The sequence below is a fragment of the Nicotiana tabacum genome, chromosome 16 (assembly GCF_000715075.1).
Source record: "Nicotiana tabacum cultivar K326 chromosome 16, ASM71507v2, whole genome shotgun sequence".
NCBI lineage: Eukaryota > Viridiplantae > Streptophyta > Magnoliopsida > Solanales > Solanaceae > Nicotiana > Nicotiana tabacum.
The window spans coordinates 163,140,481-163,157,428 of record NC_134095.1 but is presented as its reverse complement, the minus strand read 5'-3'; the positions used below and the strand labels follow the sequence as shown (position 1 = coordinate 163,157,428).

At 37.3% G+C, this 16,948-nt stretch overlaps 1 long non-coding RNA gene across 1 annotated transcript; it reads left to right on the top strand.

Annotated features, from left to right (window-relative positions):
- The first annotated feature begins 512 nt into the window (after positions 1 to 512).
- LOC142170596 (uncharacterized) lies at positions 513 to 1,833 on the top strand. The gene is made up of 2 exons (XR_012699861.1): positions 513 to 790; positions 1,534 to 1,833. It is a non-coding gene; the product is annotated as an uncharacterized LOC142170596 (long non-coding RNA).
- Positions 1,834 to 16,948: the final 15,115 nt, after the last annotated feature.

The window sequence follows — 16,948 nt, the reverse complement described above, 5'->3', positions numbered from 1 at the left end:
AAGATTATTTGGAGATTATAAGGATTATGCTATTTCAAACAAGTAATAAGTAAATTCGTAAAGGTGAAAGGGGAAGCAAGTCAAAGAAAATGAGTTTCATTGAAAATGGACAGTTTGGAACAAAATACGGGTCGAGCGATAATACCAGATAACTATAAACTAATATCATGCAAGGTACCATATGACCACGGTAGTGTAATATATAAAGTATATATGAAGTATTTTGAAAATAAATAGAATTTTAAGTAATTTATGATAATTCTTAAATTATGCGGGTAATAGATTAATTATCGGGTAACAAAATATTACCCGATTAACTAATAAGGGGATAAAAATTAATAATTTCCCCCAAAGAAAACGTGGCAGCAAGGAAAGCTTACCAAGCATATGACTAATTAGTCATATAAGGTTAGTGTCTACCTAGTATACACGTGTAAAATATTTAACACTAAAGGTGTATATATGAATTTGGTCACTTCTTAAAATAGATCACTTTTAAAAGTTGATTCATTTTTGGCGGAGAACAAAAATGCAAATGAAAGTCTTGCTTTCAAATAATCCTAGGCAATAAATCCTTGATAACAGAAGTCAAAAGAAGTGTCTCACGTTCATTCTCAATGTTCAAAAGTAGAACGCTAAGCTCATCCGGAAAGAAAAGGCTTCCAACGAAATTTTGCAAACAATTCCAACGAGAATTGTTAGAACAGTAGCAACGTAAAAATTTTACGGTTCTGAAGGAGTACGGTAAAATCTTTTCCGAGATATTATACGGATTTTTTTCCTACTCCAGGTATGTTAAGGCTAAGCTCTTCTTTCATTTGGCATGATCTCATATTTACATTCATATCCCGGAATTTACGTATATTTTGCTAGTCTCACAAATTGTGTATATTTTTCTAGTGTTGTAAGTTATAATATTCTCCTTATTGGGACTTCATATTCAGTTGAGTATTTCCTTCTTACAGCCAAGAGAGCAGAGGAGTTTATATATATATAGTATTAAAAGTATTTTCATTACCATCGAGCTATAATCGATGGGCAGGCCCCTATTGGGCAACCTCTGATCAGATGGTAAGTTATATACCGAGCCTACTGTGGCCGAGCGCTTATGAGTAAGCCCAGTTGGTCGAGATACAGATCCTAGTATGGCCGAACACGTATGAGCGAGCCTACTACGGCCGAGCAGTTATATATATACCGAGCCTACTGTGGTCGAGCGCTTATGAGCGAGCCTAGTTGGTCGAGATACAGAGCCTAGTATGGCCAAGCGCTTATGAGCGAGCCTACTATGGCAGAGTAGATATATATGTATACCGAGCCTTATAGGGTCGGACAACTATTTACTTACTATATTGAGAGAATTGAGTCAATATCAGCAGGTAAGCATATCTTCAGATTATCTTTGGCTTCCATCTACTTGCAGTTATTATATTATCAGTTCAGTTTCAGCTTTCAGTATATTGCCTTACATACTCAGTACATTATTTCGTACTGACCTCCCTTTTCTGGGGGCGCTGCATTTCATGCGTGCAGGTCAAACAGACAGACGAGTAGGCCTCTTCAACAAGTATTGCCCGAGCTCAGCTTGATCGGTAAACTCCATGCCTTTCGTAGTTTCCGGGTCTAGAGCCTTATGTATATCTTGTATATATACGTTGATAAGTCATGAGTAGGTCGGATAGCCGTTCTGATCATAATATATCCATTAGTAAAGGCTTGTAGACATATCTTGTTAGCTAGTGTAGTATGTTGGGCTTTCAGGCCTTGTGTGTATATTTGGTTGGTTTGTCAGTTGTAATAAATATGATGGCCTTGTTGGCCAAGCTTTATATTCATATTTAGTCAGCATTCGTTGTCGTCTTGCAATGTGGCCCATGGCCAAAAGTATTACATCATATGTTTAGAGTCCCTTAATTGCAAGTTGGTACGCAAGGATAGGTAAGGCACTGGGTGCCGGTCTCGCTCCTCTAAGTTTCGGGCATGACATGAACTCAGAGGATCAGGAAAAAAACTTCATTTATCACTAAGTACGATAATTATTGCTATAATGTAATGCCTTTTGGTCTAAAAATTGTCGGTGCTACCTATCAACGCCTAGTAAACCTAATGTTCAAAGAACAAATAGGTAAATCAATGAAGGTTTATATTGATGACATGCTAGTTAAGTCCATCCGTGTAGAGGACCATTTGACACATTTGCAGGAAAGCTTCGACATCTTGAGAAATTACAACATGAAGCTCAACCCCGGGAAATGCACATTTGGGGTCGGTTTAGGTAAGTTCCTCGGCTTTATGGTATCAAATTGGAGAATCGAGATCAACCCCGATAAAATCAAGGCAATCGAAGACATCATAGTCGTGGATAATGTTAAGGCCGTACAAAGGCTAACAGGACGGATAACTGCTTTAGGCCGATTCATCTCGAGGTCTTCTGATCGAAGCCACATGTTCTTCTCACTTATCAAAAGAAGAACAATTTTACTTGGACCACGAAATAGCAACAGGCATTGGAAGTATTAAAGTGGTACCTTTTGAGCCCACCATTACTTCATACTCTGAAAGCGGATGAGTAGCTCTACATATATTTTGTAGTCTCGGAGGTCGCAGTAAGTGGTGTCTTAGTTCAAGAAGAACAAGGTATGCAATTTCCTATTTACTATATTAGCCGAACTTTAGGTGAAGAAGAGACTCGGTACCCACAGAAAAATTAGCGCTTGCTCTAATAAGTGCCTGTAGGAAATTAAAACCATATTTTCAATGTCACCCAATTTGTATTGTAACCACTTATCCCCTTCGCAACATTTTCCACAAGCCCGAGCTCTCGGGCTGACCGGCCAAATGGACCATCGAAATCAATGTGTATGATATCGAGTATCAACCACGAATGGCCATCAAGTCTCAAATCTTAGCAGACTTCATGGCCGACTTTACACCATCCCTCGTGCCCGAGGTCGAAAAGTAGGTATTGCTAAAATCGAGTACATCCTTGGGGATGTGGGACCTTTTCACAGACGATGCTTCGAATGTGAAGGGGTCTAGGCTAGGCATCATTTTGAAGCCACCCATAGGCAATACGATTACACAATCTATAAAAACCCCTAAGTTGATTAACAATGAGATCGAGTATGAGGCCATGATTTCAGGTCTCGAGCTGGCTAAGAGTTTGGGAGCTGAAATCATCGAGGACAAGTGTCATTCCCGACTCGTGGTTAACCAAGTCAACAAAACTTTTAAGGTCTGAGAAGATCGAATGCAGAGGTACTTGGATAAATTGTAGGTAACTTTACACCGGTTCAAAGAATGGACCCTAAATATGTACCTCGAGAACAGAATGGTAAGGTCGATGCCCTTGCAAACTTAGGGTCATCAGTCGAAGATGATGAAATTAGCTCGGGGACTGCTGTACAACTTTCAAAATCAGTGGTCAGAGAAGGCCACACCGAAATAAACTCCACAAGCCTAATTTGGGATTGGAGGAACAAATATATCGATTATCTAAAGAATGGGAAACTTCCATCAGACCCTAAGGAATCAAGGACTTTGCAAACGAAAGCTGCATGATTTACATTGGCCGAAGATGGAACATTATACAGAAGGATGTTCGATGGGCCGTTGGAAATATGTTTGGGTCCGGGAGACACCGACAACGTACTATGAGAAATTCACAAGGGCACTTGCGGGAACCATTGATCAGTGCCAACCCTACACCACTAAAAAGTAGTGAGAGTGGTCGAAGCAGCTTTTACTCGAGATGGTCGGGATCGAATCCATAGGGAGCTAGAAGTGGGAATTGGATTCCTATCTAAACTAGAGATGTATAATTGCTCTTAATTACTCTTCCAAACATCATTGGTCTTTTGATTATTTCTAATATTATGCTAATAAGATACTAAAATAAGCTAAGAGTAAGATACTTGAAAGGTTGTCTAAATGGTTAAAGAGGCACTAGGGAAGTGACTTTCTCCTAGGTGGATACTTGATGGGTTCTCGAGTCTAAGGCAAGATTGTCATGTTGGGGATTACGATATAACCAATGCACGAAACTTCTCACTCTATACAGCTCGGTAGTTTGACTGATTTTGCCCTAATTGACTTTCTTAAGACCAATTGGGTATGATAATTTGTGCAAGCAATTGAGGTTCAAGTTAGGTATCACTATCTCTAGGTTTAACCCTTTAATTGGGGCTATCAATCTCTTGAATACACCCTAATTCCTTGTTGGACTAATTTTCCTAGACTCAAGCTCTCTTTGTCAAGAAGAGCCCAAGTCAAAAAGGCAAAAATTAGGGTTTGCAACCACTAATTCAACATGGAAAACACAAATTAGTCCAAATATCAAACACTCATTCAAGCCTTAAACTCAAGACCCATCAAATACCCACACTAGGGTTGACCACAATCCTAGCTAATGGGTCTAGCTACTCATAATAATAGAAGAAAACTGATAAATAGATGAAGAAAAACTCATAAGATTTAATTACAAGCTAATACTTGAAGATTCAATGATAAATCTACTCTAAAATTACTCAAAATGGTTAAAACAGTCGTTCACATGCTCAGCCCAAAGTCATATTACAACTGATGAACTAAAAATGGGAAAAGAAAGTATTTATTCTAGGCAGAATGCTTTGGACAAAAATACCCCAGAGGGGGTAGTGCGGTCTGAACAAATCGAGTGCGGCCACAGTGAGGCTTCTTGGCTTTAAATCTCTGCTCTATGAACTTGGCCACTGCGGGCGCACAAAATGCACCGCGGCCGTAGTGGCTTATATTGCGGTCCGTACAAAAAGGACCGCAGACCGCATTGACATTAATTCTCCAAAGTCCCAACTCTCTGAACTCCTTCTTTGCGGACCGCACAATTGCGATTGCGGCCGCGGTGATGCCACTGCGGTCCGCACAAAATGCTTTGTGGCTGTAATGCTTGAGTTTCCAAAATATGCACTCTCTGAATTTCCTTACTGCGGACCGCACCAAATGGAATGCGGCCGCAGTGGACCTGTTGCATTGTGCCTGGACTTGTTCTTGATACTTGTGCATGTTTCATTCCTTTTTTGAGCTGGTTTTGACTAATTGACACCTTTTTGACCAAACCCTGCAAACAAGTACAACATGTAAGCCTTTGGGACTATTTTATACATATTTGAAATCAAAACTCAAGTAAGAAGGAGTATAAAATAATCTGTTGCCCCACATAGTATGTAGATTCAGGATTCGTAGGGTACATGTCACTCATATGATTGTCACCACATAGTTCGCAGCAAGGAGACATATGTTGTACATGTTGCATCCGTTGTGTTTGTTGCATTGTCATTCTATTCACCAAATTTGCCAGTTTTGCTATATCAGCTCTCATGGCTGAGAAGTCATCAAGCTCAATCAACCCCGCTGCTTTCTGTTTAATTTTCTTTCTTGAATCTCCATCTCCTTGCCAGTTATGATCATTAGCAATGAAGTTATTAAGTAGGAGTTGAATTTCACTATACGATTTTGCCATGCAACTATCCCAACAAGCTGAATCAAGATTCATCTTTGAGGTCTCATCTAGCCCATCAACAAAAGTGTGTCCCTACAGACATGTAATTTTTGACTCTCCCCAAGATTTTACACATTTTAGCGTAAATATTTAGTTTAGGTTTAGTATCGCTCTCTTTTACTTTATTTTATCACAAAAATAAAAATTACAAAAAATATTTTCTCTTATCTAGCTAATAAATATTTTTATCTAGTTACTTTTAATTTGTCTGCCTTACATAAAATTCAAAAATACAAAAAAAATAGTTCCAGGAATATTATCTTAATTATACAATAATTTTTCCATTTTTTATCTTTTAGTATGATATTTAAAAAATACCAAAATAGGTTTGTTTTAATGGATAGTTTTATTTTAATAGTTATTTTACTTAAGTAGGATTAATTAGTAAATGGTGTAGTATTTTTGGTCTTGTTTTAGAAGAAAGAGTATGAAATTTGGGGTTAATTTTGTTTGATCTTAATTGAAAAGGCCCAATTTCAGATAGCTCAAAACATTGAGCCCATACCCATTCCCCATTTGGGCTAACCTGATTCCTACCCCCTATAAAATAAGACCTAACTCCTAAAATCAAAAAGGGGAACTCACCTAGGGAACTACCTAAGAATCATCAGCCTGCGGCTGCAAAGGAATAGGAGAGTGAGAACAAAAAGAGCGTGACGAAATAGAAAAGTAGCGCAGCAAAAGCTAAGAAAAGAGAAAGCCTCTAGTTTCTTTCCATCTCTTAATGAAATAAAAGTGATTAAGCCATTAAGCCTATTGATGCACAACTTTTGGATCCTACCTAATCTTGCCAGAATATTTTTTGAGACAAAAAATTAACGTAATCAATTTTGGTATTTTTTTGGATGAGGATGAGTATAGAACGTGGGGAATAAATGTACAAATAGTTCTCTCGCCTCTAAGTCACTGTGGCTGAGCCCGTTGATTTCGTCGTTTTAGTTTAATTCGAGTTTTCCGGCGAATTCCGAGTTCGTCGAAGGTCGTGTTTAGGTTTTGAGTTTTCCGCTGATTCTTGGTTTCGGTTCGCAATTTCGGTGTTTCAGTCCAAGGATTGTTTCTTTGTTTAACCCGATTGATTTGCAATTTTCAGCTTTGATTATCAATAAAAGATTCATTTCTCAATTTTCATTCTCATTTTTATTGTATTATGATAGCTTGGTGCGCGTGTTGGTTGATTTGTGATTCTACGTTGTTTGAGTAGCATGTCTTAGTTTTCCTTTAAATTATTTTAATTAGTTTTTATTTCGATTGTGATGCATGTAGTCTTGGTTTCTTGAATAAATGCTTTTAATTGGAAAGATGGAAAAATTGAAGTTGTTTCTTTCTTGGCAAGGAATAAGAATGGGCCATAAGGTAGGCCTTGGACCATAAGGAATCTGGCCAAGTAATAGATCATGTTAGCTAGCCTATTTTCTCCCCAACACTATCTTGTTCGTAAATTTGGCATCACAATAATCTCAAAATTTAGGAAGAATAATGAACACCGTTAGAGTGCTTTAGGCACGTTTTGAATTTATTATCGTGATTATGTACACGTTCGCATGACATAGCCACAATTTCCAAAATTAAAACCAAGGTATGCGTTCGCGCAACTTTGGACGCAACAATCTTAATTAACAAAAGTGTGATTAATTGTGTACACGTACACGTGACATGATTCATGACGCGCCAAACAAAATAAATACACGTACGCGTGATTCGTTTCAAATAAAAGTGGTAGAGGTAAAATGCACATAGGTTCTAAAACACGTAATTAAACAATTTAATTGAGCCAGTATGATTAAAACGACCGTGCTAAAACCATGGAACCCGGGAATGCCTAACACCTTCTCTCAGGTTAACAGAATTCCTTACCCGGTCTTCTGTGTTAGCAGACCATAAATAGAGTCATCTTCCTCGATTTGGGATTTTAAACCGGTGACTTGGGGCACCATTAATTATCCCAAGTGGTGACTCTGAATGTAAATAAATAATCCCATTTTGATTATTGTCACTTTAATTAGAAAAACTCCCTTAATACCCCTTTTCGGGTAGAAAAAGGAGGTATGATAGTCCCAATACCTCATCAATCTAACAATGATGCGGGCAGTCTCTGAGTAGTTTCTTGTATCTTACCCAAGCTTGACGAAGTGTCTCGCCATCCCGTTGTTCGTACCCAAGAATCTGACTTCGCCTTCTTCGTGGGGAAAAGCTTGATTAAACATTTCCATGCTAGATCCTCCCAAGTGTGGATTGAGTTCGCGGGCTCTTTCTGCAACCATTCCTTAGCTTCCCCCAGCAGTGAAAAGGGAAAAAGTGCCAGCCTGGCATAGTCCTTGCAAATATTAGGATAATTGTAGGTATCCGTAATTTCCAAGAAATTCTGAATGTGCCTCTGCGGAACTTCATGAGATAGACCCACATATTGCCCTGTGGACTGAATCAGTTGTACCATGTACTGTTTAAGTTCAAAATGCCATGTGATCTCAGGCTTCACAATAGCCTGAGTCATATTATCAAGATTGGGCCTTGCAGCTTCTATCACCGCACGCTCTGCATTACCTGCCATCTCTATTAGCTGTGGTTGAACTACAATTTCCAACTCTCTTTCTATTCTAGTTCTAGCTTCGACTTCTCTCCTCACTCTATGAAGTGTCCGTTCAATTTCAGGATCAAGAGGAAAGAGATTGTTTGCGCTTCTACTCCTCCGCATTCAAGAGAAGAGCTTGTGTTAACACAAATAAGGTAAACTGAAGATTAAAATTTGAACAAATAACTAATAAAAGCTTAAGTCTGTCAAGTAGCTAATTTTTAAGTCCCTGGCAACGGCGCCAAAAACTTGTTTCTCCCAAATGTACACGCAAGTATACATGGTCGTACAAGTAATAAAATGCTAAGTCGAGTATCGAACCTACAGAGACTTATATCAACTACCCACTAACTCACCAATATTGTTATTCAGTCAAGCTAAATTCGAATTCAAGAATGTAATTATACTAAACTAAAATTCGAAGTAATAACTAAATTATGAAGCAGTAAACTGATTATTATGTATTCAATAGAGACAAATATTCTAGGGTTGTGATCGATTTACCAATCCTATTGTGTTCTAGTTAACTCTCCCTCTCATATAATTCACTCATGGTTACTAATTAATCGATAATTGATCTCATAGCCTTCTCCCAAAGTATTACTCGCCTATTCAAAATAGATTAATGCATATATTCCTATGGAATCAATCTATTAAGAACGCATTAAGATTACGATATTTAATTAAGCACGGTGACTAGGTATATTCCTATCCTAACCACAAATTCGCCCCCCTAAGGGTTAAGATCATGCTCTCTTCAATTCTTCTCTAATCTAAACATGACTTTCCCAAGCATAACATCGATAGTAAACAGAACCTAACTGCTGGCTAGACAATTAAGCAATTAATCACAGAATTGAAGAAACAACTATATATTAGTGAATTGTAATCAAGTTTGAGTCAACGTTAAACAACAATATTCATGGCTAAATCACAACCCCAGAATATTGGGCTTTTAGCCACTCATGACACTAGCAAACAATTGCATAAGATTTGAATAATTGAAAATACTAGAAAAGATGAAGAAATCTGAGATATTCTTGCTCCAAAGTGGAGTTTTTTGTGTGTATTTTTCCTCTAAAGTGGAGTCTCTCTTCTCAAAAATGCGTTTAGTCTTGCTTTTATACGTGTTGGGTAGGTCTAGGGCCGAATAAATCGTGTCCTGGAAAAAATAGGACGAAATCACGTCACCGGCGCCCTGAGTAGCGCCAGGCGTCCACCAGGGCGTTGCTCAAAATTTACATACTGCCTCCAACGCCACAGGTGGCCCAAGGCGCTGCCTGTGGCGCCCAAATTCGCAAGTTTCCCAGTTTCGTTCGTTTTGGCTCTAATTTTGCACGTTTCACCCCCAATTGCTCCCGAATCATTCCTACACATAAAAATACTTCAAATTAATATAAATCATCACATTTATCATCCCAAATTCATGAAACAAAAGTAAAATATGAGGCGATATACATAGAAATATATATGCTCCAAGCTAAAGATCATGTCCTCTCGTTGATAGCAGATTTCGAAATTAACATAGCGAGATGCTATTGTCGGCGGCTATAGTGTAGAAATAGTTTTAAAGGTTCATGATTTTTATTTGAATGGTTGGTTGGTGAATTAAGAAAAACGAAAGAGAAGAGAAATGGAGGGTACGGATGGATCGGTTACGGTGGAAAGGCCGTGGGAAGCCTGATCTAGTAATCTGTAAGAATTTCTCAAAAGTTTGTTTTTCTAATCAACAAAATAAACAATTGAAGAGGGAGGGTAGAGAAAGAGATGACAGCGTATTTTATGGCTTAAGGGTAGGAGGTGACCACAAATAGATATTTGGCTATAAAAAACAAAAGGTAGTTATGGAATATAATTTTTTAAATGATATTTAGTTAAAATAAATAAGGTATCAACCTTTGCTACATATGTGGTAAAAAATTCCAATTAATATTGTGTACTTTTCAGAATCTTTAAGTTTTGAAATGAAAATTGGAGCATAATTTGGTAAGCCTATTGTTAAAAGAAATTAGGTCCTTGATATTACAGCTTATAATTCACCTCGTCTGCAATGGGCACAAATTAAGTAATAATTTCAGAAGCAACATTTTATGCTGCACTTGACCAGTTTTTATTTTTTAAATTTACGTGTTTGTATTTTTTTTTTTTTAAAGAAAGGATTTGGCAAGAACACATAATTTTCACCAAATACAAATTCCCTAAATATATAGTTAAGGAGGTATTGCTTAATAGAAAAGTGAACGTAACATAGAGGATTTTACATAATGTCAATTACAAAAAAATGAAACAAATTAAGTACATATGCGATAAATTTGTGAATAAATCTAGAAAATACATGAGATTACCATAAGTACATGAAAACTAGCTCGAGCAGCAGCACTGAGTCGAGTCTATTATTATTCTTGAATATTAGAATGTCATCAACTGGCTTTCTTTATTTTTAGTATAAAACATAAAAGACAATGGAACAAGTGCAAGTAATTACATGGAAATATAATAAATTCATAACATGAATTTGCAATAATACGTTATGACACAAAATGCCATTAAGTTCCACATATTGGAACACCAAGCTCATTAATATGTGAACAACAGTAACAAATCCATCAACCGCTGCAATCGCTATCATTAGTACAATAACTCCCACAAGTTATAATATCATTTAGTTGTGGGAGTAGTCTTCGTTGGAGTACGGAGAGATCATGGTCAATCTCTCGTATAGCCATAACTTGAGTTGTAGAAAACCACATCAAATTCACTGAAAAATGCCACAACCATAATTATCAAAATCAAAAGAAAGCCATATATAATTGTAGAGATTATCACAAGTATTTGCTGCAACAGAGACCGGTCCAGTATAATATACTGGAGTTCGGTGCACCTGTGTATGAACTTCCAGCATATTATGCTAGAACTCCAACACACGGAAAGTTCCAGCATAATATACTGGAGATTCGAGCATTTGTGTATGAACTTCCAGCATATTATACTGCACCGGTATACTTTGCTGGAACTCCAGTATATTATGTTGGAGTTCTAATGTACTGTTGGATTTTGTTTAATAACAAAAGAAGGGTGAATGGAAAATGGTGGGAAAGAAATGGAGGGAAGTGAAATTTTATCACTAATGCACTTTGTCCCTCATTGGTAGAAAGAAAGAAAGTCTTGGTGTTTATATATAGAACCTCATCTTTTAGCTCTTAAAGAGCTAGTAAGAAGGCAAGCCTCGCGCCGTCGTCGTCGTCGCTCGCTCGGCTCGGCTTCGGCTTTGATTAATCTTTTTGGACAGAATTCTTTTCAAATATTTAATTAAATTAATTAAAGAAAATTCAATCTGAAATAACCAATGACCCGCGACCCAGTCCGGCCCGTTATTTTTTTCTGGATTAATTTAAATTAGTTTTAAATTTCCCACAAAAATTTCCAACAGTCATGACTGTTCTGAATTTGGATTTGGATTTGTCAAAGATCGATTGATTGATTAATCTTTTTGGACAAATTTCTTTTCAAATATTTAATTAAATTAATTAAAGAAAATTCAATCTGAAATAACCAATGACCCGCGACCCAGTCCGGTTCGGCCCGTTTTTTTTCTGGATTAATTTAAATTCGTTTTAAATTTCCCGCAAAAATTTCCAACAGTCATGACTGTTCTGAAAGGTTGCAAACCTCTTCAGAGTGTCACACCTGTTCCAACAGCTATGACTGTTCTGAAAGGTTGCAAACCTCTTCAGAAACATCACCAAGTTTGCTATAAATAGACCTTCAAATCCCAGAATATTAACTTACGAAATTTTCTGAATCTTCTTCTTCTTCTGCACAAAATATTCCAGTGTGTTTTACGACCATTGAGTGGTTCGCCGATCACCAGAGTTTTAGGTACCGATACACTGGTGAGTTAAATCGTTCTATCCTGGGAGGATATATTCCAAAACCTCGGGTACTTGAGGGGAATAATTTCCTTAAGGACACACTGTGTATTCAGTGGGCTCGATTTGTTCCTACAACGTTTTTCCAGAATTTATTTTGAAGAAGTTTACTGTTTTCGGAATTTAATTTCTACTAACTTTCTGTTTCTGTTTTCAGAAAGATTATTACTTAATATATTTACTGCAATACAGATTGATAACAATCTTAAGGAAATAATTAATTATATTCTGTATTTTGTCAGAATTTTATTTTTCTGATTTGAAGATATAAAAACTTCATCAGAGTATTAAAATTCAGAAAACGATTTGAAGAATATAAAAACTTCATCGTTTTTTCGGGAAAACAGTATAACGTACTGTTTATTAATTACAGTATTATTTACTGTTTTGGTTTTGCCATTAATTGATCTCTTCTGTTGTTGACAGTAAGAAATGGCAAATGAGAATGGAATTCCTTCCGCGACTGTTGGTGCAACGACGATAGCCTCGTCAAGCCGCACTGCTGTTCCTCCGGCCGAGAAACCGAGGAAAATTTCTGGAACCAACTTCAAAGGATGGCAGCAAAGGGTGTTCTTCTGGCTTACCACTCTTGGTATGCAGAAATTCACTAGTGAAGAGCCTCCAGTTCCTGCTGCGGACATGCCGGATAATGAAAAGTTCATGGTTGTTGAGGCATGGAAGCAGGCAGATTTTCTTTGCAAAGGTTACATCTTAAGTGCTTTAGAGGATGACTTGTACAATATGTATAGTGCAATAAATACTTGGAAAGAATTATGGGACGCACTTGAGAAGAAGTGAAAGACAGAAGATGCATGCTTGAAGAAGTTCGTGGTTGCCAAGTTTCTAAACTATAAAATGATAGATAGCAAAACTGTGGGAACCCAAGTTCAGGAGCTTCAACTTATTTTTCACGACCTTGTTGCTGAAGGTATGGTCGTGAATGAAGCATTTCAAGCAGCTGCTATGATTGAAAAATTGCCTCCTTCGTGGAGGGATTTCAAGAACTATCTGAAGCACAAACGCAAAGAAATGAAGTTGGAAGATCTTGTGATACGTCTAAAGATCGAGGAAGACAACAAAACAGCCGAGAAGAAGTCTCGTGGAAATTCAACGATTATGGGAGCTAATATCATTGAGGAGACTGCTCCAAAAAGTAAGAAGAGGAAGAGGCCTTCTGGAAAAACTAAGGAGCAGAACAAAAAGAAGTTCAAGGGCAACTGCTACAATTGTGGAAAAGTTGGTCACAAAAGCCCTGATTGTCGTCTCCCGAAAAAAGATAATAAGAAGGGACAAGCCAACATAGTGGAGAAGAATGATGACATTGATGATCTTTGTGCAATGCTTTCAGAATGCAACCTCGTTGGAAATTCGAAGAAGTGGTGGATTGACTCTGGAGCCACTCGACATGTTTGTGCTGTCAAAGAAGCATTTGCGACTTACTCTATTGTTGGTCCCGAAGAAGAAATTTCCATGGGAAATAATGTAACAACCAAGATTGAAGGTTATGGGAAGATATTCCTGAAGATGACTTCTGGCAAGGTGTTAACGCTCAACAACGTTCTTCATGTTCCTACTATTATGAAGAATTTAGTTTCTACTTCTTTACTTATAAAGAATGGATTCAAATGTGTATTTGTTTATGATAAAGTTATTGTAAGCAAGAACGAAATGTATGTTGGAAAAGGCTACCTCACGGAGGGCCTTTTCAAACTCAATGTAATGGTTGTTGACAGTATGAATAAAATTTCAGCTTCTTCTTATTTATTGGAGTCAACTGATTTATGGCATATTCGTTTAGGACATGTCAATTATAAAACCTTGCGATTTAATTAATTTAGAAGTATTGCCTAAATTTGAGTGTAATAAATCGAAATATCAAATATGTGTTGAATCTAAGTTTGTAAAACATCCATATTTTCAAATCCTTTAGACTTAATTCATACTGACATTTGCGATATGAAGTCGACACCATCTCGAGGTGGAAAAAAGTATTTTATTACTTTATTGATGATTGCACTAGATATTGTTATGTTTATTTGCTTAATAGTAAGGATGAAGCAATTGAAGCATTCAAGCAATACAAGAATGAGGTAGAAAATCAATTGAATAAAAATATCAAAATGATTAGAAGTGATAGAGGTGGAGAATATGAATCTCCGTTTGCAGAAATATGTTCGGAATATGGAATTATCCATCAAACTACTGCACCTTACACACCTCAATCCAATGGAATTGCGGAAAGGAAAAATCGGACTTTAAAAGAAATGATGAATTCTTTATTAATAAGTTCCGGATTACCGCAGAGTTTGTGGGGGGAAGCTATCCTTACAGCTAACCGGATACTCAACAGAGTACCCCACAGCAAAACGCAATCTATTCCATATGAAAAATGGAAAGGAAGAAAACCCATCTTGAAATATTTCAAAGTGTGGGGGTGTCTAGCAAAGGTACAGGTTCCTTTACCTAAAAGGGTTAAAATTGGACCAAAAACAGTAGATTGCATTTTTATTGGATATGATACAAACAGTAAAGCATGTCGGTTTTTGGTTCATAAATCCGATAATTTCGAGATTCATGTTAATACGGTAATGGAATCAGATAATGTTGAATTCTTTGAAAGCATCTATCCGTATAAAACTGAAAGCGAGTCGTTAAGTGAAAGACCTAAACGACCTCGGGAAGAACCAAAGGAAAATACTCCAAGTATAGAAGATCCAAGGCGTAGCAAACGTCAAAGAACATCTACTTCCTTTGGACCAGATTTTGTGACATTCTTGCTTGAAAATGAGCCTCAAACTTTTAAAGCAGCTATGTCATCTTCTGATTCAGAATTTTGGAAAGAGGCAGTCAATAGTGAGATTCAATCAATTTTGGATAACCATACATGGGAATTGGTTGATCTTCCTCCTGGAAATAAGCCTTTAGGTTCGAAATGGATCTTTAAACGAAAAATTAAAGCTGATGGCACTATTGACAAATATAAGGCAAGACTTGTTGTCAAAGGTCATAGACAAAAGGAAGGCCTTGATTACTTTGACACTTACTCGCCAGTAACAAGGATAACATCTATTAGGGTGTTAGTGGCACTAGCGGCCGTATATGGTCTTGAAATCCATCAAATGGATGTTAAAACAGCTTTCTTAAATGGAGAATTGGAGGAAGAGATTTACATGGAACAACCTGAGGGTTTTGTGGTTCCTGGTAAAGAAAAGAAAGTTTGAAAACTTGTTAAGTCGCTTTATGGACTTAACAAGCACCCAAACAATGGCATGCAAAATTTGACCAAACAATGTTGGCAAATGGATTTAAAATCAACGAGTGTGACAAATGTGTTTACATTAAAAACATTCTAGGTCATGAAGTCATTGTTTGTTTATATGTTGATGACATGTTGATAATGAGCAAAAATATGACAGATATAAATGCTACAAAACGCATGTTGTCTAGCAAATTCGATATGAAAGACTTAGGAGTTGCTGATGTGATCTTAGGAATCAGAATTCGCAAGACTCCACAAGGTCTAGCATTATCACAGTCTCACTACATTGAAAAGGTACTTGACAAGTTCAAGTATTTAGATTTCAAAATTTCCAAGACTCCAATTGACGTGAGTTATGCACTTTAAAAAATGAAGGTGAAAGTGACTCACAACTGGACTATGCAAGAGTATTGGGAAGTTTGATGTATATCATGAATTGTACGCGACCAGATATAGCATGTGCTATTATCAAACTGAATCGGTTTACAAGTAATCCCAATCAAATACATTGGATGACAATGAAACGAGTTTTGGGATATCTGAAACATACCCAAAATTATGTTTTGCATTATAACAAATATCCTTCCGTGATCGAGGGATATAGTGATGCAAATTGGATCACCGGATCATCTGAAGTTAAATCCACTAGTGGATATGTTTTCACAATTGGGGGTGGAGCAGTGTCTTGGAAATCATCCAAACAAACGTGCATCGCCCGTTCTACAATGGAATCTGAATTCATAGCTTTAGATAAAGCCGATGAAGAAGCTGAATAGCTCTGGAATTTTTTGAAAGATATTCCATTTTGGCCCAAACATTTGGCACCTATTTGTATACATTGTGACAGTCAAGCAACAATAGGTAGGGCAGAGAGCGTTATGTATAACGGAAAATCTCGTCATATTCGACGGAGACACAATACCGTTAGACAACTACTCTCTAGTGGTGTTATCACAATTGACTACGTAAAGTCAAGAGATAATGTGTCGGATCCACTTACAAAAGGTCTATCTAGAGAGGCAGTTGAAAGATCATCAAAGGGAATGGGGTTAAAGGCCTAGGACAAGTCATCATGGCGGTAACTCTACCTAGCAGACTGGAGATCCCAAGAGCTAGGTTCAAAGAGCTCAAACAAAGTTATGAATGACGGTTCAACATTGTCAACTAACTCAACCCATTCTCGTGATGAAGACAATGTTCAAAAACGAGGTAAAGCATTAAGGCTTTTTGATGAGTCAATAAAGCTTAAAGCTTTTAATGATTTGCTAAGTCTGGCAGGATATGACCAGATAGTGTGTCTTTAGGATTACACGTTTAGGAATCACCTATGTGAGTGTGAAGTGTAAGCCGCTTCAAGGAGAATGAAAGTAAAGGCCCATTCTCTAAGCACTCATGAAACCAGGCGGTGTTCATGGCTGAAACGAACACAACCGTGAGAACCATAGATGGTTAAGGATTGATTGTATGACTTATGTTGTCTAGGTATACAACAAAGCTCGACGATTCAAAGATATCAAATCTACCGATTGACCGAGTATATCCGATATAAGTTCATTACGGAAAGTTCAAAGGGAAACCTACTTATCCAGAGGCAATCAATTCTTGCTTGTAAAACACACACACGTCCGTGCATTCCTTTAAGTTTATAGCCATTC